This window comes from Sus scrofa, chromosome 4 (assembly GCF_000003025.6).
Source record: "Sus scrofa isolate TJ Tabasco breed Duroc chromosome 4, Sscrofa11.1, whole genome shotgun sequence".
Lineage (NCBI taxonomy): Eukaryota > Metazoa > Chordata > Mammalia > Artiodactyla > Suidae > Sus > Sus scrofa.
The window spans coordinates 108698823-108722039 of record NC_010446.5 but is presented as its reverse complement, the minus strand read 5'-3'; the positions used below and the strand labels follow the sequence as shown (position 1 = coordinate 108722039).

Genomic DNA, 23217 nt, shown 5'->3' with positions numbered 1-23217 from the left:
TATGTATGGGCTTGACAATCAACTGGCATGATGTGTATAAAAAGCACTTATACTATTAGATTTTATTACTGCTTTATTATTCCTTCTTTTCTGTTGGTCAGAACTTTACTAGTGACACTTGTTTGATCTTTGAGGTTGCCGTTTAGTTCCCACTGAATTTTTAATAGGCAGTTTAGTGTTTAAAGGACTGTTTTAGTATATTATTCCTTTTAGCTAGAATAAGCTAAAGATACAAAAGAATGAATGTTTTCTTAGATTCCTAAGACCTGAGGAACTGGTCTGAATGCTTTTATGCACTAGGTTAACCTTCTTGCTGTTCAGAATGTGAGATCAGTTTGTGCTGATTTCCATTTCTCTTAAAAGAGAGAAGGCCTTAAAAACAGAATCACCGTAGTGTTCATTGATGTCATTAGGACCATTAGGAAGGATACTTGTTATACCTCTGAAAACCCAGAGGACTCTTGTTTATACTTACTTTAGTAGTAAAACTTGGTTGCGGCTTAGAATTCTTCTAACAATATATGAGTCATATTATTTGTACAGTGCTTTTAAAAATTTTTATAAATTTCATCTCATTTAATCTTCACAATTCTGTGAAAAAGATATGAAGATGGAATCACTTCTACTTTTAAAGAGGAGAAATCTGGGTTTGGAAGAAGTTCAGTGACTTCCAGAGATAAATAGCTAGTTGTCTGCCCTCTGATACCTTAGTTTTCATTCTGTGTCAAAGAGTTTCTATGGAGAGTCAGTTCCTTCTATGTGATCAACCTATAATTTCCAGAATGTAAAACTTAAATTGTTGAAATTACTGTATTTTCACATTTGCCTGAAGTATATACCTTTTGTTTTGGGTTTGGTGCTTTTTTGTTTGTTTGGCTAGTAATCAAGTTAGAGGAACAGATAATCAAGCCAAGCCATTATAATTTTAATCTTATTTGTAGTTTTAGGATTTAGAGATATTTGAGTCAGAAGTTTGTTCTTAAAATACATGTGGTGCTAGAAAGTTATGTGTTTCTTGGTTTTGTTTGTTTGTTTGTTTTGTCTTTTTGCCATTTCTTGGGCCGCTCCCGCGGCACATGGAGGTTCTCAGGCTAGGGGTCAAATTGGAGCTGTAGCCACTAGTCTACGCCAGAGCCACAGCAACGCAGGATCTGAGCCACGTCTGCAACCCACACCACAGCTCACGGCAACACCGGATCCCCAACCCACTGAGCAAGGCCAGGGATTGAACCCACAACCCCATGGTTCCTAGTCGGATTCGTTAACCACTGAGCCATGATGGGAACTCCGAAAGTTATGTTAAGAAGTTAGTTGCCTCTAAGTGTAATTTTGATTCAAAGGGCTTATGAAAGATTCTTTTTCTCTGATTCTTACAATATTCTTAGCCAATCTGCCCAATTCCAAAGAAAAATCATGTTTTACTTTTCATTGTCACTTTTAAAACTAGCATGCTTTATTTATATTGTGGTAATAATTGTGGGAAAATACAAATACATATATTTTTAATTAGGGACATTCTTTGTGCAAGAAGTTTAGGTAAAATTATTTTTTAATCCTCTGCTTTTGTATTTATGGGCTTTATGCAGATCACTCTGAAAGAATGTAAAATAGTCCTTACCTCGCTTTGAACAATATTGGCATTGATAGAGAAGGCAAGGCCAATTATGAAACAGTCAGAATAAGAGGTTGTCAAACTACATACAGTCTGGGGCCCATTTTTGTACGGCCCTCAAGCTAAGAATGGCTTTTGCTTTTGTTGTTGAAAAAACAAAAAACAGAGGAGAATATGTTACACGACCATATGTGGCCCTCAAAGCATAAGATTTTTACTGTCTGGCTCATTACAGAAAAAGCTTGCCAAACTGTGAGTTAGAGGAATATATGTCACATAAAATAAAATATAACCAGAGACATTAAGGTATGTAAATCAAAATCACAATGAGATAGCATTTCACACCCACTAGGATAGCTATAATCAAAAAATGGGCAATAACAAGTGTTAACAGTGGTGAGAATGTAAAATGGTACAGCTACTGTAGAAAACAGTTTGGCAGTTCCTTAAAAAATTAAATATATTGTTATCATATGACCTCACTTATTCCACTCTCGGTATATAACCAAGAGAATTGGAAACACATTCACATAAAAACTTGTACACTATGTTCATAACACTGTTGGTCATAATAGCCAAAAACTATTCAAATATCTATCAGCTAATAAATGGATAAACAAAATGTGATATAGCCAGACACTGGAATAGTCGGCCATAAAAGGAAATGAAGTACTTATAATACATGCTACAACATGAATGAACCTTGATAAACATTATAAGTGAAAGAAGCCAGACACAAAAGGTCACATAATCTATTGTTTGATTTATAGATATGACTAGAATAAAAAACCCAAGGAGACGGAAAGTAGATGAGTCGTCGCCAGAGGCTAGGAGGAGGCGGAAATGGGGAGTGACTGCTAGTGGATACGAGAATTTCTTTTTAGAGTGGTTAAAATGTTCTGGAATTATATAGTGATGATCATTGTACACCCTTGTGTGCGTGCACCCTTGTGAATGTAATTTAGTCCACTGAGTTATATACTTTAAAATGGTAAATTGTATGGAATGTGAGAAGAAAATGTAACCAGAGACTAAGTAGTTCTTATAAAAGTAATGAGAGGTCAGGTAAAGAAGACTACAGGCATGAGTTAATGGATATAACTTTGAAGTTGGGTCTTGAAATGCACCCCGAAGGGCTTGGAGGATTTGGGTAGAAAAAGAGGAAAGAGTATGCCATTACAGATCTAAGGAAGGGCTATAAACCAAGATACTGGTGTTAGAAGAGGAAGAAATGGCCAGACTAAGAGGGAGAAAGACACACTGAGTCTCTTGTTTTCATGGGGCTTCTAGCTGTGCCTTCTGTCTTAACTAATTTGGGATCCTGCTTTGTGCTTTCATTTTCGTGGAATAAATTGTATGTTCTTCTAACCTAAGGCAGACCTTTTTTTTCCAGCCAGAAATCAAGAGCCTAAGGGCTATTCCCATGGTACATTTAACAGGTTACTCTAAGGATTTTAGTTCTTAGTATAAGTGTTGAAGAATTGCTACCATCTTTTTTGTTTTTAACCAATTTTAAGTCACACAAAGTATGTGATCTTTTTTTTCTTTTTTGCTCCCCCTCCCCCGCCGCCTCGGCATATGGAGTTTTCCTGGGCCAGTATCAAATCTGAGCCACAGTCATGACCTAAGCCACACCTGTGGCAATGACAGATCCTTAAACCCACTCTTCCAGGCCAGGGATCAAACCTGCGTCCCACCGACCCCCAGACACCACTGATCTCCTTTGCACCACAACAGGAACTCCTCTATCATTTTTTGCTGTTGATATTCAAAACAAACATTTTTAATAATGCTGTTCCTTATGGTTGCCACTTTACACTACAAAGTTCATTCATGTGTATTGCCTCATTTAATCCTCTCACCACACATATGAGATAAATGTGTCATTCCCGTTTTAAAGACAAAAAAGGCCACAGAGCAAGTAGGAACCATGATGGCGGCTCTGATGTTAGAAAGCCTAGATTGAAATCCTGGTTCTACCATGTATTATTTGTGAGTTTTGATGAGTTATTTAACCCCTCTAGGTTATGTTTTCTCTTCTGTAAAGTGATGGTTATAATATCATAGAATTGTATTTGAATAAGTTGACAAAAGTAAAATTCTTAGTCATACTTGACACATAGTAAGCCCTCAAAAGGTGTTATGCTGTTATTTATAGATCATGAGAATTGAATGAGGTTAAGAAGTCCTAAGTCTTCTAGCTGATATGTGGTAGAGCCAGCACCTAATTACAAGTGTTCTGAATCTGAGTCCTGTTTTTCTAGTTGCTTTTACCAGATTTTATTATATACTTAATTATTTATTGGACATACATTTACAAACATTCATCTAAATGGAGGCCAGATAATAAACCGGATATTAGCACAAGAAACTTTCTAATTTTCTTGGCAAAAACACTTCCCAGTCTTTTGCTTTAATCTGCTAATTCCCAGTCCTTAGTAGTTGTAAGCCAAGTTATGAAAAAAAAAGACAAAATACAGATTTAACATAATTAACAAAAATTAACTTGAATACTATACAATAAAAAACAATTTTTATTAAACAATTAAAAGCAATACCTATGGGGAAAACTTGGCATATTCAAAAGGGTGGCTCTCCTTAATAAATAAACATAACAGACTGATAGGAAAAATACCCTTTTTTAAACAAATGAGAAAAGAGTAGTTCACAAAAGAAAAAAATGTGACTGATAAATATTTGGAAAATAGTTTCACCTCATCAGTTAATCAAAGAAAATTTTAAATTAAAGTAGGATAATACGTTTTTGATGATGCAGTTAATAAAATAAGATCATTTAGATTGTAATACGGAGTTCCCGTCGTGGCGCAGTGGTTAGCGAATCCAACTAGGAACCATGAGGTTGCGGGTTCGGTCCCTGCCCTTGCTCAGTGGGTTAACGATCCGGCGTTGCCGTGAGCTGTGGTGTAGGTTTCAGACGCGGCTCGGATCCTGCGTTGCTGGCTCTGGCGTAGGCTGGCAGCTACAGCTCTGATTGGACCCCTAGCCTGGCGTAGGCTGGCAGCTACAGCTCCGATTGGACCCCTAGTCTGGGAATCTCCATATGCCACGGGAGTGGCCCAAAGAAACAGCAAAAAGACAAAAAAAAATAAAAAATAAAAATAATAAAATAGATTGTAATACGCAAATTGAAGTTGAAACTATGTGCTGTTAGGGATATGGTAAAATGGGACCCACGTATTCTTTTTTTCTTTTTTTTTTTTAAGGATTTTAATTTTTTACATCGTTGCTGGTTTACAGTATTCTGTCAATTTTCTACTGTACAGCAAGGTGACCCAGTCACACATAATTATATACATTCTTTTCTGGACCCACATATTCTTTTTTATTTATTTTTTTTTTTTTTGTCTTTTTGCCATTTTTAGGGCTGCTCCCGTGGCATGTGGAGGTTCCCAGGCTAGGGATCTAATTGGAGTTGTAGCCACCGGCCTATGCCAGAGCCACAGCAACGCGGGATCCGAGCCACGTCTGAAACCTACACCACAGCTCACGGCAACGCCAGATCTTTAACCCGCTGAGCGAGGCCAGGGATCGAACCCGCAACCTCATGGTTCCTAGTCAGATTCGTTAACCACTGCGCCATGACGGAAACTCCTGGACCCACATATTCTTAATGGGAATGTAAATTGGTTAAACTGTTAATCTCTATGAAGAACCTTTAAAAAGCTCCTAACCTTGAATCTAGTAATGATTCATCTGAGAGTGTAATCCAAAGAAAAAATGATTAATCTGGATAAAAATGCATGTATGGATTCATTGCAGCATTATATATAATAGAATATATGGATATAGCCAACAAAAAAGATAAATTATTGTACTTTTTTTTTTACTTTTTAGGGCCATGCCAACCACAGCCACAGCACCATGGGATCCGAGCTATGTATGTGACCTACACCACAGCTCATGGCAACACCAGATCCTTAACCCACTGAGCAAGGCCAGAGATCAAACCCACATCCTCAAGGATACTAGTCGGGTTCATAACCCACTGAGCCACAGTGGGAACTCTAAATTATTATACATTTATTGCAGCATTATTTGATAAAGAGTTTTATTAAAAATTTTAATGACCTTGGAAAAAGATGTTAAGGTAACATTAGGGGGAAATGGGAAGCAAGATTCAAAATTGTAACCCTGTAGGAGTTCCTTTTGTGACTCAGTGGTTAACAAGTCTGACTAGTATCCAGGTTCTATCCCTAGCCTCACTCAGTGGGTTAAGGATCTGACATTGCTGTGCGCTGTGGTGTAGGTCACAGATGCAGCTTGGATCCCAAGTTGCTATAGCTGTGAGTGTAGGCCGGCAGCTATAGCTCCAATTCAACCCGTAGGCTGGAAACTTCTATATGCCTCTGGTACGATGCTAAAACCCAAAAAAAAAAAAGCTAAAAAAAATTGTGTTATAACCCTGTGACCTTTAGTGTCAAGCAGTAGACCTAGTCTTGAGAATAGCTTATTCTGGGTCAGCATTTACTAAATAGCTCTTACATGTTTGATATACTGAACTTCTACCTGTAAAAAATAGAATAAATAAAACAAAATCCCTCTTGAACTCAAATCCTCTTTCCCTTGGAGTAGTGACCACCTCCTTTCTCTATTAACTCCTCAAACAAACAAACAAAAAAAAGTCATAGTATTTTCACTTTGTCACCAACCTGTCTTTCCTGAAATCTAGTCCGGCTTTTGGCCCTGGGTTATTCCACTGAAATGAGTTCATCAAGCCTCCAGTGACCTCCAGTGGTCAGGTCTCAGTCCTCATCTCATTTGACTTGTCCGAAATTTGTAGCAGTTGATCACTTCCTCTTTCTTCTTTGAAATATTTTCTTCTCTTTGTTCCAAGAAACCACACATTTGGTTTTTCCCTTACCTCACTGGCTGCTGCTTTTTTCTTCCTTTTCTGGTACCTCTACCTGTGGTTTATTTTAAGTTAATGCAGTGAATTACATTTTTAAAATGTAATTACATTTTAAAAGGTAGCGATAAAATACACAGAAAACTTAGCATTGTAACCATTAAGTGTACAGTTTAATGACATTAAGTACATTTACATTGTTATGAAACTGTTAACACCATCCATCTCCAGAAGTTTTTCATCTTCCCAAAGTGAAACTCCATACCTGTTAAAACACTAACTCCCCTTCTCCCCATCCCTCCCTACCGCTGGCAACCACCATTCAACTTTTTGGCTATGGATCTATTGACTACTCTAGGTACTTACATATATGTGGAATCACACAGTGTTTGTCCTTTTGTGACTGGCTTATTTCAGTTATTCCATCCTTGTAGCTGATCTGTGTTATAGCAGGTATCACACTTTCATTTTAAAGCTGAATGATATCCGTTGTACTTGCAGACTAGATTTTGTTTATCCCTTCCTTCATCCATTGATGGACACTTGGATTGCTTCCACTCTTGGCCTGTGATGAGTAATGCTGCTGTGAACATGGGTGTACTGCAGATATGTGGTTGAGTCCTTGCTTTCATTTCTCTGGGGTATATACCCAGAAGTGGAATTGCTGGATTATATGGTAATTCTATTTTTAATTTTTTTTTGAGGAATTACTGTACTGTTTTCCACATATTGTTTCTCACCGACAGTGCACAAATGTTCTAATTTCTTCACGTCTCACCAACACTATATTACTTTCTGTTTTTTTCATTTGTTTTGTTTTGATAATAGCTATCCTTATGGATGTGAAGTGGTATTTTATAGTGGTTTTGATTTACATTTCCCTAGAGATTAATGATGCTGAGTATCTTTTCTTTTTAAAAATTTTTTTAATTATGGTCGATTTACAATGTCAGTGTTAGTGTACAGTGTTCTGTCAATCTGTTGACTTACAGGTTTCTGTACAGCCAGTCATACATTTATATGTATATACTTTTTCTCATATTTTCCTCCACCATGTTCTATCACCAGTGACTGAATATAGTTCCCTGTGCTATTCAGCAGGATCTCATTGCCTATCCACTCCAGATGCAATAGTTTGCATCTACTAACTACAAACTCACAGTCTATCCGCCCCCACTCCCCCCACCCCCCGCCCCTCAGCAACCACAAGTCTGTTCTCATGTCCATGAGTTTGTTTTCTTCTGTAGATAGGTTCATTTGTGCCATATATTAGATTCCAGATATAGGTGATATCATATGGTATTTGTCTTTCTCTTTCTGACTTAACTTCACATGGTATGAGAATCTCTAGTTCCATCCATGTTGCTGCAAATGGCATTATTTTGTTCTTTTTTATGGCTCAGTAGTACTGACTATCTTTTCATGTGCTTATTGCCCATTTGTGTATGTTCTTTGAAGAAATGCCTATTCAGATCCTTTGCGCATTTTTTATTTTTTGTCTTTTTAGCTATTTCTTGGGCCGCTCCCGCGGCACATGGAGGTTTCCAGGCAAGGGGTCTAATCGGAGCTGTAGCTGCCAGCCTACACCAGAGCCACAGCAACGCGGGATCCGAGCCGCGTCTGAAACCTACACCACAGCTCAGGGCAACGCCGGATCGTTAACCCACTGAGCAAGGGCAGGGACCGAACCCGCAACCTCATGGTTCCTAGTCGGATTCGTTAACCACTGCGCCACGACGGGAACTCCCCTTTGCCCATTTTTTAAACTGGGTCATTTGGGGTTTTTTGTTGTTGAGTTGTAGCAGTTCTTTATATATTCTGAATAGTAACCCTTATCAGATATGATTTGTAAATATTTTCTGCCATTCCATCTGTTGCCAATTTACATTAGTGGTTGAGTACTTTCTGAAAAGAAGTCTCATGTAATTCTCATCTTTGCTCCTCTATAAATAAGTTTAGTGTATTTTTCCCCCTCTGGTTTCTTTCAACAGTTTGTCTTTGATTTTCTGGAGTTTGAATATATTCCTAAGTTAGATTTTTTTGGTATTTAGCTTGCATGTTCTCTGGCGTCTGTCTTCTGTTTATTATTTAGCAGTCTTTTTACTCCAAACTCTTCACTCCTTTTGGCCCTGTCTTTAAATATATCTGGAAGATAACTATTTCTTACCACTTTGGCTGCTACTACTTTGGTTTATGTTGCCATCTTTTGGGTTGTTTCCTTTGTCTTCAAATAGTTCTCCCTGCCTCTGCCCTTGACCTCCTCCTTCCTTTCACCACACAGGAGCTAGAGATGTAAGATTTCAGTGGAAATGTGTCATCCTTTGATCAGAACCATTTAGGCAGTTCCCATCCCATACCATGTAAAAGCCAGTCTTTACTGTAGCCTAAGAGCTCATCTTTAGATGTCTGTTTCATCATTGACCTTATCTCCTACTAATCGTCTCATCATCACCCTCCAGTCTAGGTAGGGTGCCCTCCTTTCTGTTTGTAGAAGTCACCAGGCATCTTAAGGCTTTTCCGTGTCCTTCAGATGTCTGCATAACTCTGTTGTCCAACTTACCATTGCCTTTAGGTCTGTATTCAAATGTCTCTTTAAATTAATCAAATTTCATGCCCTATAAACTCCCTGTCCCCCCCTTCCTGCTTTATTTTTCTCCAAAACACTTTACCAACTGACCTGTGTCTTAGGCAGGAGAGAGCATGGCACAGTGGAGAAAATGAAATAAAGCCAGTTTGGCTGGGCCATTGAGAGCGAGAGGGAGCACATTGTGAGATGACTTGAGAGTGGGGGTCACAGACCTGACTGTGCAGGTGCTTATAGGCCATGTTAACATTTTTTGTCTTTATCTTTAAGGGTGGTAGAAAATCACTGAGTATCTTAACTGGAGGAATTTAGGAGGAGGGTTGCTAACATGATGAAATGTGTCTTTTTTTATAAAGATCATTCTAGTTTCACTATGGGAAAAAGATTGGAATGGGGGAAACTGGCTGTGAGGGGTCCTGATGAAAGGCTATTGCAGTGATTCAGGTATAAACACATTTAGAGTAGCTTAGTCTACTGGGGTTGATGGCCATACTAAAAATAATGTTTGGAACTGATTCTTGTGAAGAAATCCATTATAAACATAATGTGGTCAGCAATTCCTAACTCCTGATTGATAAATTAAGATCTATTTATAGAATCTCTATTTGGTTCCATCATAAGAAAATAAAATCTCCCCACCCAGTGTTATTCTTCTTCAAAATAGATCCTAGAAATTCTATAAATCAGTAGTCACATTTTTAAATACATATTTATTAGCATTAGGCACAAAATTCAAGATCCCTGATTAAGTTAAATCTTACTCAATGGCCAATTTCTAGACCTGATCAAGTTGCTTTGTCTTCTGAAAGCAAGCTTTAAGTAATTGTCTTATTAAGTTTTTTCTGACCTCCTCTCATCCCAAATATTGAGAAGTTGATTAGGACTAAGATTGTCCTTAACAGGATTTTCTTTTTTTTCTTAAGACAGAGGTGTCTATACCTATGTTATTTGTTGTCACAAAGCTGGTAATCTCTGGCAACAGGAACCTTCAGAGTTTTTGAGAATCAGAAACTCATGACACTCTGGCCATGCTAATAAGATAGATTTGAAATTCTTAAAGCAAACAACTGATAAACTAGAATCCTAGCAGTAGTTTTTTAAATCTGGTAATGTTTTCATCAAACCAAAACTTTGACCCTCTGTTTTCATTTTAAGACCCTCTGTTTTAACTTTTCCCATTTTTAGACATTTGATGTGTACCTAATATATATTTTATTGTTTAATTATCAGAAATCAGTAAGGTATCTCAATCCAGCTTTGTTTTATTCATAAGGAAATTGCATATTAACAAATAACTTACGCAGACTCACACGGGGATCCAAATATGCCAGGAGTTCCTTTTGATCAGAGGTGGTTAATTTGGGTTCCATGGTCTCTACTTATCCATATTGGGTTTATGGTTTTCAAGGAACTGATGACCCTTCAATTCATTAAGGTTCAAAATCAATAAATTTTACTATGCTGCCTCCTGATTTGGAGTTCCTAATCTGACAGTAGTCCACTCTTGTCTTACGTTGCCTTTCCACAGTTCCTCTCAAAATACTAGTAACAGTAGTTACAGTAGTAAAGCAGTGATTGTAGCAGTAGTTATTTTTTAGTAGGATATTTGCCAGGCACTGTGCTAAGTGCCATAGATGCATTATCTTATGAACTATGTCCCTTACTTTAAGACTCACCCTCTCTAGTAGATGCAGACTGTTGCATTTGGAGTGGATAAGCAATGAAATCCTGCTGTATAGCCCAGGGAGCTATTTCTAATCATTTGTGATGGAACATGATGGAGGATAAAGTGAAAAAAGAATGTATATAAATGTATAACTGGGTCACTTTGCTGTACAGCAAAAGTTGATGGAACACTGTAAATCAACTATAATAAAATTTTTTTACAAAAAATTTTAAAAATAAAAAACAACGAAAGACTAACACTCTCTATGTCTCAAGCCTTATCCTTATTCCTTGCCCTCCTGTCTGAACTCCCTGCTTCAGTTTCTCATTCCTTTGTTCCAGTGTACATATTCTCATAAAAGTTTTTTTTTTTTCTTTTTTCCCTCAAATTATCCATTCAAAACCCTTAAGTGGCTTTCCTCCTCTGTTAGGGAAGTTTCAGGCTCTTTGGCTGTCATACAGGGATTTCAGTCCCTTGTTAGCTTGCTTGCTGTTTAAACCCCATCTGTACTCATTCCTTTCCCCCTGCCTTTCTCTGTAAATGCTCAAGCCACCTAGACTTTTTTAAAATAGTTTTTTTTTTTTAATTAGACTTTTCTTTCTTTTGAATCTGTGCCTTTTTTCATGGAATTCCATGTCTGTCGTATTCTTATTGCAATCCTCTCCTTCTCCCTGACTTTCAAAAAATATGTACAAGGCCTGGCCTACACAGTAAAAAATCTCCCTTCTTTCTTTGTCCCCGCCTTCCTCAGTTTCTGTGTGTATACAAGTTTCCGTGCACATACATGGGTAGAGACAGGTTAGCCTGTGGGTTAGTGTGAACTCTGGAACCAAACTGCCAGAGTTTGAATTTCAGCTTCTCTTCGTAGGTGTGTGGTTAGGACAAATTACTAGCGCCTACCTCATAAGGTTTTTGTGAGGATTTGTCACAGCAGTGCTTCTCCCGTGGTCAGCTCAGTCACTGTCTGCTGTGACTGTTGTGTTGTTATGGAGCAGAGCAGAGCAGCTGAAAAGAGAATGGCCTTTACCCCATCAGGATAGGTTAGAATAGGGCCTCCTAGTTACTTTGCGCCTAAGTCTTTAACTCAAGTTAAACCTTGGAGGGTTTCCTCATCTTTATAGTGGAGATCATGACACACAGTTTTGATTTTGGTGAACTAAAAAATATAAATGGAGGAGCCTTGTAAATGATAAAATGCTATATAGAGTTTAGTTCGTATTGGTCACATCATTTTACCTTCCTTTCCAGGAGAGATCACAGCATATCCAGTCAGTTACAAGACGTGAAGTAGTCTTTAAGAATAAAGATTTCAGAAATTTAGCGACAGTTATGCTGTTTAGCTTTAGAAATTATTTTAAATTCATACTTTGTTTTTAGCTATGACTTACTTTAGTGTTAGTCTTAAATTTTAAGATTATAATTATATAATTTGTGTGGCAGTGGCCTTAAGGGAATAATGTTAGAGTAAATACCTCTATCTATGGAACTGTCAGGATTCTATAATTGATATATTTGGCTATACTTTGCATAAATTAGTAAACCTAATTTAGTAAACCTTATCTTATTTTTATTTTTATTTTTTTTTGTCTTTTTGCCTTTTCTAGGGCCACTCCCACGGCATATGGAGGTTCCCAGGCTAGGGGTCTAATCAGAGCTGTAGTCGCTGGCCTACGCCACAGCCACAGCCACGCCAGATCTGAGCCGCATCTGCGGCCTACACCACAGCTCACAGCAACACCTGATCCTTAACCCACTGAGCAAGGCCAGGGGATCGAACCCGCAACCTTATGATTCCTAGTCGGATTCCTTAACCACTGAGCCAGGATGGGACCTCCAGTAAACCTTATCTTTTAATGAAAAAAAAGTTTTGTCAACATAGAGTATTAGTCACTGCCCATAAAATTTTCTTCATGGTTTACAAATGCTTTATTTGCCTGTGATGATAAATTGCTGAAGAATATTCATCTCAGTAAGTAGACGGTACTACATATAAAAAGCAGTCCACTTTGATGTACTTTCTGATGATTTACTATGTCGCTGAAACAGGATAGACAGTCCCTTTTTTTTATAACTCAAGGAGCACATGTCCTGTCAAAGGCATGGGATATGGAATATTTTTGGATAATGTAATGTTCCCCCTTCTTCTGTTTAATAGAGCCATTCCCAGTATTCAGCATTTAGGAGAAGTTGTAGTCAGAGGTTAGTAAGTGGTAGAGCAAGATTCTAGTCAGGCAGTATGGATTCTAGGTTCAGGTTCACTGTGCTTCTTAAAGAACTTCTGGAAATAAAAAATATAAGTAAAAATTTAAAAATACAGTAGATAGCTTTAACAGCAGATTAGACTAGAGAACTAGTGAGCTGGAAGATGACCTGAAAAGTAAATGAACCAAAATGAAGAGACAAGGATGGACAAATATGTAAGAAAAGAGAATTAGAAAATTGTGGCAGAAATTGCTAGCTTTCCTTGATTTCTTTCTCCTTCTAAGTAATAACTGTATTATTTGGATGCTTTGCTGTCCAGCTAGAGCTTCCATTTCACTGCCTTTCTGATAGTGAGGTTTGACTGTGTGACAGTGTTGCAGCAGCTTAGATGCAAGTGTAAGTTACATGTATGTAGGTTTTAGCCTTATGGGTTATGCCTATAAGAGGAAAGAGTTATGTCATTTCCTTCCTCTTCCTCCTTCCTTCCCATAGACTGGAATGCAAACATGGTGGTGAATGATTTTTAGCTGTGTGGAAGAGGGCAATACTCTAAGGATGACAGAGCAACAAGATGTAAGAGCTTAGCTCTGTGAGACTGCTAAGCTGCCAAATCAGCCCTGGACTGTCCCCTTCGACTGTCATGTGGCGGGAGGGGAACCTTGAATTTTCATTAAGCCATCGTAGGGTCTCTTATTACATCAGCCCAGTCTCGTGTTAGTCCTAACTAATACAAGAGGAGAATACAAGAAGAGCATGAGGAGATCTAACAGTCATCAAAGAAGAAAAGTCAAGTCGAAATAATATTTGAGGAGTTTATAATTGAGAATTTCTAAAATTGCATAAATGCACAAATTCAGCAAGTCATTCTGAACAGGAGAGATTAAAGACTAAACCTAAATGCTTCATAGTTAAATTTGTACATAATCAATAACCTTAAAAATAGCCAGAGGGAGAAGACAGATTACCTTCAAAAGATCTACATTTAGGCTGGTTTATTGAAAGGAAAAATTGAGACTTGAGACCAAAAGAAAAGAACGGAATAACTACAATGTGCTGAGAATAAATAACTATTAAAGCTAAAATATCTTTCAAAAGTATAGGTATATAAAGTTTTCAGAAAAATAAAACAGATTTTATCACCAATAGATTGTCATTAAGACAAATTTGAGAAGATACACTTTAAGTAGGAGGAAAGTGATCCCTGATGGAGGGTCCGAGATATACATTGGAAAAGAAGGCTGAAAATTGAAGAACCGGGCATTCAATCTAAATTAGAAAAAGGACAGAATTAAGAAAGAAAGAAAATAATAGGCATAAAAGCAGAAATAAAGAAATATAAAACAAGCAAACAATGAAGGCTCAACAAAACCAAAATTGATTCTTAAGAAAATAACAAATAGAATTAACAAACCTAGTAAGATTGATTAGAAAGAGAGGAGAGAGCCCATACTAAACAATAAGAATGAAAAAGGAGATATAACTACAGATGCTACAGAGATATTATAAAAGAAAAATGTTATTCTTGCTAACACATTTTTCCTTAAGGAATAATTTTAAATGGTAGATTATTGCATGTGTTGTAATAGTATTAATAAGCCTTTCCAGACCATTTGTCAAACTTGCCAAAAATTTTACTCTTGAATAAGTTAGATGATTGAGTTAAATATTTTAATAGTTTACCTGAATTTTGGGGGCGTTTTTCAAGGTTTCAGTGAATGGGATAAATAGCTTCAGTCGTAATTTACTAAAGATCTTGCTAAAAATTTATTTGGGGATAATTGATGGATAAATTTCTTTTAAAACAGTAGGATTTATGTTCCTTTTTGATATATAAAGAAGTAGGGCATTGTTATTTTTTAAGGAAATTTAAGAGCCTAAGAAATGATGGAAATCTTGTGCTTTTAAAAGTGGGGGTTTTTTTGTAAGTTTTTGATACTTGGACCAAAAAGTATTGAGAATGATCTGTAATTTAGCATTTCTTTTCTTTTTCTTTTCTGCCACCAGCCCTATAGTACATACTCATACTGTTCAATTGAATTAAATAGTGCGCTTAGAAATAGATATTGTCTCACCAGGACAAGTTCCTTATTTTCTGGAGGAGCAGAAGAAATAGTAGTGGTAGCCTCTGTGGATAGGTCTTTGAAGCACACGAATACATAAGAAAGTGCTAGGTTGACAGACACCTGGAGGCCTGGAGAGCACTGGTACAGATTACAGCAAGCTCCAGGAAGGATTTGGGAGGGAGTGAAATTAATAGATTATCTGGTGAGTTTGGGTTGAAAATATATTGGTAGATAACTCCAGAATAAACGCAAGGTATATGAGAAAGGAAATGTAATCTTTTTTTTTTTTTTTTTTTTTTTTTACTTTTTAGGGCTGCACTCGAGGCATATGGGGGTTCCCAGGCTAGGGGTGTAATTGGAGCTACAGCTGCCAGCCTACACCAGAGCCACAGCAACACCAGATCCGAGCCACGTCTGCGACATGCACCTATACAGCCACAGCTCACGGCAATGCCAGATCCTTAACCCACTGAGCGAGGTCAGAGGTAGAACCCACAACCTCATGGTTCCTGGTGGGATTTGTTTCCGCTGTGCCACGACGGGAACTCCAGGAAATGTACTCAATATATTACTTCACTATGTGTTGTTTAAGAGGGCTAAAATTCTCATCTACCCTAATAGCAATATCTAAGACTAAAAACCAAGAAAGAGTAGTATAAATATCTTATTTAGAAGTATGGAAGAAAACAAACAGCTGGAAGTTTGACGTAGGTTAAGGGAATGGAGTGACTACTCTTTTTTGTTAAGTCTTGCTAGTAGTACTAATTAGCATATAGTAATTTAAGAGAGTATAAAACCTAAAGCTTTTGCTCAGGAGACAGAATGATTACAGAATTTGAAACTATCATTTGAAAAAGAAATAGGATTTATTATTGAAAAAGAGGCTATGGCATTGGGAATAAGTATCCTCATATATTGTTTTTTTTTAATTTTGTTTTCTTTGGAGGGCCTCACCTGCAGTGTATGGAAGTTCCTGGGTTAGGGGTCTAATGAGAGCTACAACTGCCAGCCTGCACCATAGCTGCAGTAACTCGGTACCCAAGCCACATCTGTGACCTGTGCCACAGCTTGTAGCAACGCCAGATCCTTAACCCACTGAGCAAGGCCAGGGATCGAAGCCACATCCTCACAGATGCTAGTTTTGTTCGTAACCCTCTGAGCCACAGTGAGAACTCCCTGTCTTCAAGTATTTGAAGGAGCATAGGCTGGAAGAGGAATTCTCTTTATTCTGCTTAGCATCAGAGGCAGAGGCCCAGTAAGTGGCCACTACAAAGAAACAGCCATGTAAAGAACCTTTTAACAGTTAGGTTTTCCAGAAATGGAATGGACTGTTTTGTGAGCATAGATATGGTCATCTAGAAATGCTTTTAGAGTGAATTCGCTCTAAAAGAACACTTACTGTAGTTTAGGCATTCTATTGTTAAATGCTGAATTCAGTATTTAAAACAAGAAAAAACAAAACCAGCTATTCATATAACATGTTATATATAAGATTGCTACATGTTAAGTGTATTATTTTCTAAATGTCATCATAGTCTTCATAGAACAAGCTTTTATCATTTGTAGTTTGCAAAACTTAGGATTTAGAAAGATTTCTTTTTATTGGGACTACTGATCTGTTCTGTCTTAATTATTATCTTTTCTTTCTCTTTCACTTTCTTTCCTGTTTTTTTTTTTTTTTTTTATTTTCTGACTGTGGTTGAATTGGTTGTTTTCTTTGCTTATTTTTCCTCTAGTGATTTTTTTTTTTTATTGTCTTTTTTGTCTTTTTTGTTGTTGTTGTTATTGTTGCTATTTCTTGGGCCGCTCCCGCGGCATATGGAGGTTCCCAGGCTAGGGGTTGAATCAGAGCTGTAGCCACCGGCCTACGCCAGAGCCACAGCAACGCGGGATCCGAGCCGCATCTGAAACCTACACCACAGCTCAGGGCAACGCCGGATCGTTAACCCACTGAGCAAGGGCAGGGACCGAACCCGCAACCTCATGGTTCCTAGTCGGATTCGTTAACCACTGCGCCACGACGGGAACTCCTCCTCTAGTGATTTTTAAGTTAAGTGTGATCTGTTATTGACATTACATTTTTCACAGCTTTATATTTTTTCAGTGTATAGAAAAAGAGAGTCAATATCTTTATTTTCCCAAGCAAGAGAAAACCTTCAACATGCCTTTACTTTCCTTCCCACCTCCTCCCAAATAAAAGGTTTGAGATAATCATGTACTTTTACTCCTAGATTTTGGCACATATTTTGCAGTGATAATTAGATACCTAACTGTAACTTACACTGATATATTTGCTTGGCATATTTCTTGTTTTTATTTCTTGAATCATTTTCCTTTTTTTAGGCTACAATAGTAATTCCAGTAATTTTTGATATGTATTTTTATTATCATTTAGTTTTCATTGTTTTCTTTCCATCCTGATTTCTTCTTTAACCCATGTAGTATTTAGAATTGTGTTGTTTAATTTACAAACATTTTGAGATTATAGTTCTTAGTTTAACTTAATTATGATTAAAATGTACAACCTGTATGGTTTCAGTCCTTTAAAATTTGTTGAGACCTGATTTATGGTGCAGCATTATCCATTATCCATTCTAGTAAATGATCCATATGCAGTTGAGGAAAACGTATAGTTTGCAGTTGTTGGGTGCATTGTTCTATATAAGTCTATTGGGTTAAGTTGATTGATTATTTGGTCAACTCTTCTATATATTCTTACTGATTTATCTTCCTTTCCTACCAGTTACTGAGTTATGTTAAAATCTAATCACGATTGTGTAATTGCCTAGTTTTCCCTTTAGTTCTGTCAGCTTTTTTTTTTTTTTTTTTTTTTTTTTTTAATGGCCATACTCACAGCATACGGAAGTTCCCAGGCCAGGGACTGAATCTGAGCCGCAGCTGCAACTGCAGCAACTCCAGATCCTTTAACCCACTGCCCTGGCCACCAGGGATCCCACTGTAAAGCCCCTGATGTCAAATTCTTAACCCACTGTGCCACGGTGGGAACTTCTAGTTCTGTCAACTTTTGCTATATCTATTTTGTCTTATATTTTAATTTTCATTTTTCTTATTGAATATTCACAAGTGTAATTAGTGATATTTGGATTATCTGACATCTTTCCATTTATTTTTAATTTATCTTAATTTGTCCATGTGTTCTTTGTTTCTTTTTTCCTTTCTTCTGTTTTTATCAAACCATTCAAAATACAGTGGCTTAGGAGTTCCCCTTGTGGCTCAGAGGTAACGAACCCCACTGGTATCCTTGAGGACACGAGTTCAGTCCCTGGCCTCGCTCAGTGGGTTAAGGATCCAGCACTGCTGTGAGCTGTGGTGTAGGTCGCAGATGCGGCTCGGATCCTGTGTTGCTGTGGCATAGGCTGGCAGCTGCAGCTCCAGTTCAGCCTCTACCCTGGGAACCTACCTGTGCCACAGATGCAGTCCTAAAAAGCAGGGGGGAAAAATATAGTGGCTTAAAACAATAACATGTGTCCTCACTCATAGTTTTTTGAGTATGAAATTAGAGAGTGGCTCAACTGGGTGTTGTAGTCAGATGGCGGCTGTCTGGGATCATCTTCTTTATTCACAGGTCTGGGAGGACTCACAGCTGAGGCTCCTCTGGCAGCTCTGCCCACTTCTGTGGTCTCTCCAATGTGGCAACTTCAGGGCAGCCATATAGCTCTTGGCCCAAAGGCATGGCTCCAAAGAGAGACCCAGGAGGAAGCTCGGGCACACTTTCTAGCTTCAGAAGTCAGACCGCATCACTTTTGCTCTGTTTTGGTTATTGAATCCACCTGTATTCAAGGGGAGAGGAATATATTTTTCCTCTCTAGAAGTTTTTTAGTGTTTTGTCTTTGCTTTTAGAGGTTTGACATTTCAACCGCAGTAAATTCAGTTGTGAATCTGACCCATGATGATGATCTTTGATGCTCCTGCTGCTGCTGTTTGGCATTCATTGGGCACATCAAATCTGAAGATTCCTGACTTTCTTATTTTACCCTTGGAAGTGTTCTGTTATTTCCTGGATTCCTCTTTCTGTTCTGTTGCTAGACTTCCTGTCAGATAGTTGGTAGACCTTTGAGATTTCTCTCTCTTACCTCTTTCATACTTTCCATCTCCTCATCCTTTTGTTCTGCATTCCTTGGGTGGGCTCAGTATGTTGGTTCATTTATCTGTTTTTCAGACATCTGTTTTTCTCTGCAGCCTATCGACTGAACTTTCTTATCACGGTCATGTTTTTATTTTCCAGGTCTCCAATGTGTCTTTTACTTATATTTAATAACATCACAGGTTTCTTTAAGGACATTACATTTATTCGACAGTGTTTTATAGGCCCTCTTAACTCTGTTTTCTTTAGTTTTTGTTCTTCTGGTTTTTTTTTTTTTTAATTTATTGCCCCTGTCAAGTTGTTTTCCTTAAATCTGTGATTAATTGTCTGCTCTTTTTGAGAATCCTTGTTGGCCTCTTCTATTTACAGGAGCTTATCTTTCATTTGGGAAAGTGTAGGAAGTGCTCTTGGGCTGAGTGTGCCTGATTCGAGAATGTGAAGACTGATTTATAAATAAACTTCATTTATAGTGCAGTATATCCGATCGCCTTATCCCTATATACATCCTCCTCCCCAAAGTACTAGTCTTGAGAACAGAACTCAAGTCTTACTATGATTTCTATATTTACTCACCATCATCCCCACCTGTCCCCAACATGTTGTGAGCAGTTGTCAGATTTTAAATATTAAAACCAACAATATAACTGCTTGTTGAGAAGCAACCTTTAAAAGTTCCCATTGTGGGAATTCTTGTTGTGGCTCGGTGGTAACAAACCCAGCTAGGATCCATGACATGGGTTCAATCCCTGGCCTCGCTCAGTGCGTTCAGAATCTGGCCTGGCTGTGGCTGTGCCGTAGGCCAGCACCTGAGGCTCCACTTCAACCCCTAGCCTGGGAACTTCCATATGCCACAGGTGCAGCCCTCAAAAGACAAAATAAAAAGAGTTCCCATTGTGGCTCAGTGGATTAAGGACCTGATGTTCTCCATGTGAGGATGCAGGTCCTACCCCTGGCCTCGCTCAGTGAGTTAAGGATTCCCATTGCTACAAGCTGCAGCATAGTTTGCAGATGCAGCTCAGATCTCATGTTGCCGTGGCTGTGCTGTAGGTTACAGTTGCAGCTCCAATTCGACCCCTGGCCTGGGAACTTCAATGCAGGTGCAGCCATAAAAAGAAAAAAGAAAAAAAGAAGCAGCTGCCTTCAGTGTTCTTTAATATAAATTTTTTTCCTCCAAAATTTCTTGTTACAACTATATTTAGTGAATTTTGTTTCATAGGTTCACTTGTACAGGAGAAACTATTTCATCTTTAATTAGTTTAAATATTTAAAAACTGAAACAAAGTTGAGGTATATTTGCATCACAGGGAAATCAAAAATTTAGGAGTAATTTTGCTGAAGTTCGAAGAGTGAAAAAATTGTTATATTATAACTTGGACTCTACTGTTAGGGATTCAGGATTGACCTAAAATGTAAACATGGTGTAATATTTATTCTTGTCCTCCTCGTTTGTCAGGGAATCTTAACTAGAGTGAGAAATTTTCTAGTGCTGTGTTGGGAGTGCAGGGCACAGAGATTTCCATAAAAAGGCATGAGATTTGCTTGGAAGAACATAGTGGTTTTCTAACTTGGCAGTAATGAGTTAGAACTAACCCCCTTTAAAAAGAAAAGGTTAATCTACAGTATTCCTTATTGGATATTCGTATGTGTTTTCTTATCTGAGTTACATTATTCTTATATTTGCATGTGTGCATATGTGTATATGTTTATAAGCCATGGTATTTTTTAGGTGTAAAGAAAATAATTTTCCATGCATACAGTGTGAAAAATGACTTTGGAAGTCGACTGTTTTACCCTTTGAGTTGAGGAATTTGGGCCAAATATTTTGTTGTTACAGAACACCCAAAATAATTTGGCCATGTCTGAGTGCTTTCCCCAAATTCTATTGCCCTAGGAGGCAATTTAGGGAGCATAAATGAACCTTGCTATATATATTATAAAAAAATGCACATTTTTGGATTCAAGAGATGATGAATTCACATCTTGTAAAAATGATAGCAGTTCCCACATTGAGAATCACTGGGGGTCCGGGAAGGGGGTTGTGGTTATGAGGATTTGTTTGGGCGCAGTACATGCTCTTGTGTTTAACAGACAGCTTTTCACTCCCATAGAAAAGAAAGAATTACTTGTGTCCAGCGCAGACCTCTCCCACCTCACTTTTTCCTCAGGTTTCCTGTCCATTTACATAGTAAAATGGGATTGTTTCTCAGAGTTCAGTTCTTAGCTTTCTTCTGTTCTCACTAAATTCTCCTTGGTTGAGCTCATCTGCTGTGGTTTCAGCTGTCATCTTTTATAACACCCAGTCCCAAGTCTGCACCTCCAGCCCACTAGTTTCTCCTGGGCTTCCAGACTTGGATTTTTAAATATCTATCAGATGTCTCTGCCTGCTTTACCCATAGGAATCTCAAACCTAATTTTTGGCAGAAAATATTTACTTTTCTTGTTAAACCTTCTTTTGTATTTCCTGTCTTAATTGGAGGTATGCTACCAGCCACCTCATTTGCCCGACTCTTGACTCTTCATCATTCCCCTTAATAATAACCTCTAATCAGCTATGGAGTCTTTTGTCAGTTTTCCCTTCAGAAAACCACTGCCCCTTCTTCAGCACTAATACTACTGTATGGGCCTAAGTTATTTGCTGCCTGAACTATTACAGGAGCTTCCTAACTGTGCTCCCTACCTCTGGTCTCTCCTTCAGTCTGTCTTACATACTGTTATGAGTTACCTTTCCAGAATATACATCTAACTGTATTACTTTTTAAAAAATGATTGTTTTCTCCTCATTGCTTACTAGATAAAAAGTAAACTCTTTTTTAACATGATAGATACCTTTGTATACATAACGCAGTCTCCATACCTGGCCTCATTTTCCATGCCTTATTTTTAAATCCTGTGTTCTACCCATTCTGAGCCATGGGATGCTCCCTGAATCTTCTGTATTTAATAATTTGGAGTATTTGCTCAAGCTGTTTCCTCTCCTTAGAATGCTCTTCCCTACATACCTATTTAGTTTTTCACCTAGCTTTAACTAATGTAACCTCCATTTAAAAACTATCCTAGAGGAGATCCTGTTGTGGCTCAGTGGTTAATGAACCTGACTAGGAACCATGAGGACGCAGGTTTGACCCCTGGCCTTGCTCAGTGGGTTAAGGACCCAGCATTGCCATGAGCTGTGGTGTAGGTCAAAGACACAGCTTGAATCCCAAGTTGCTGTGGCTGTGGTGTAGGCCAGTAGCTGCAGCCCCAATTCATCCCCTAGACCTCCATATGCCTCGGGTGCATAAATAAATAAATACTACCCTAGACTCCTCTCTGTTCCTCTATCCTTTCCCAGCCCTTTAATCTTGTCTCTGTAATAACTCTGTTTCTCTCATATTGTAGTTTATTTTTTTCTCTGTGAGCTCCAAGAGTAAGGGAAACATACTTTATTTTTTGTCCCTGGCACCTAGTATAGAACTGGTACCTGGAGATATTTTGTGAATATTTGATCCAGAACAAGAATCATGCTTGCCATCATGTCTGTTCCAGTGTCTACTAATTTATCCTTACTATGTTTCTTAGTTTGAGTCACCATAGCAAATTACCTTAGTCTGGGTGACAAACAACAAGTTTTTTCTCACCGTTCTTTAGGCTGGCAAGTCCAAGATTAAGGCCCTGGCAGATCAGGTGCCTGGTAAGGACCCACTTCCTGGCTCATGATTGCTGTCTTGTATACTTGCATGGCAGAGAACAGAGAGAACCAAGTTGTAACTCTCACAAGGACTCTCATCCCATACCTGAGGGCTCTGCCTTTAGGATCTCACATAATCCTAAGTACTTCCCAGGGGTCCCACGTCTTAAAACCATCACATTGTGGGAAGGGTTTCAATGTAAGAATTTGCAGGGGACATGTTCAGTTTCTAACAATTTGTATATAATAGTTATTTTGAGAAAATTTCCCCCTTTTCCCTATTGAATTTCCTAAATTAATCCTTTTGAACAATAATTTACTTATAATAAAATGCACCTCTCGTAAATGTGCAGTCCCGTAAGTTTTGTAAACGTGTATACCCACATAACCCCCACCGTAATCAAAGACAGATCATTTCCTGCACCCTGAAAAGTTCCTCATGCTCCTTAGC

The 23217-nt window shown here is 38.1% G+C and overlaps 1 protein-coding gene across 9 annotated transcripts in view; it reads left to right on the top strand.

The window, feature by feature from the left end:
- RAP1A (RAP1A, member of RAS oncogene family) overlaps nucleotides 1-23217 on the top strand; it is a 75416-nt gene that overhangs the window by 28913 nt on the left and 23286 nt on the right. The window contains exon 1 of one of the 9 annotated variants that reach the window (XM_021090033.1): nucleotides 5490-5510. The exons of 7 other annotated variants lie outside the window; for them this stretch is intronic. The gene's annotated coding sequence lies outside the window, so the exon portion shown is untranslated. Of the gene's footprint in view, nucleotides 1-5489; nucleotides 5511-7136; nucleotides 7156-23217 lie in introns of those variants that run through there. One more of the 9 variants, XM_021090034.1, reaches the window with a different exon arrangement.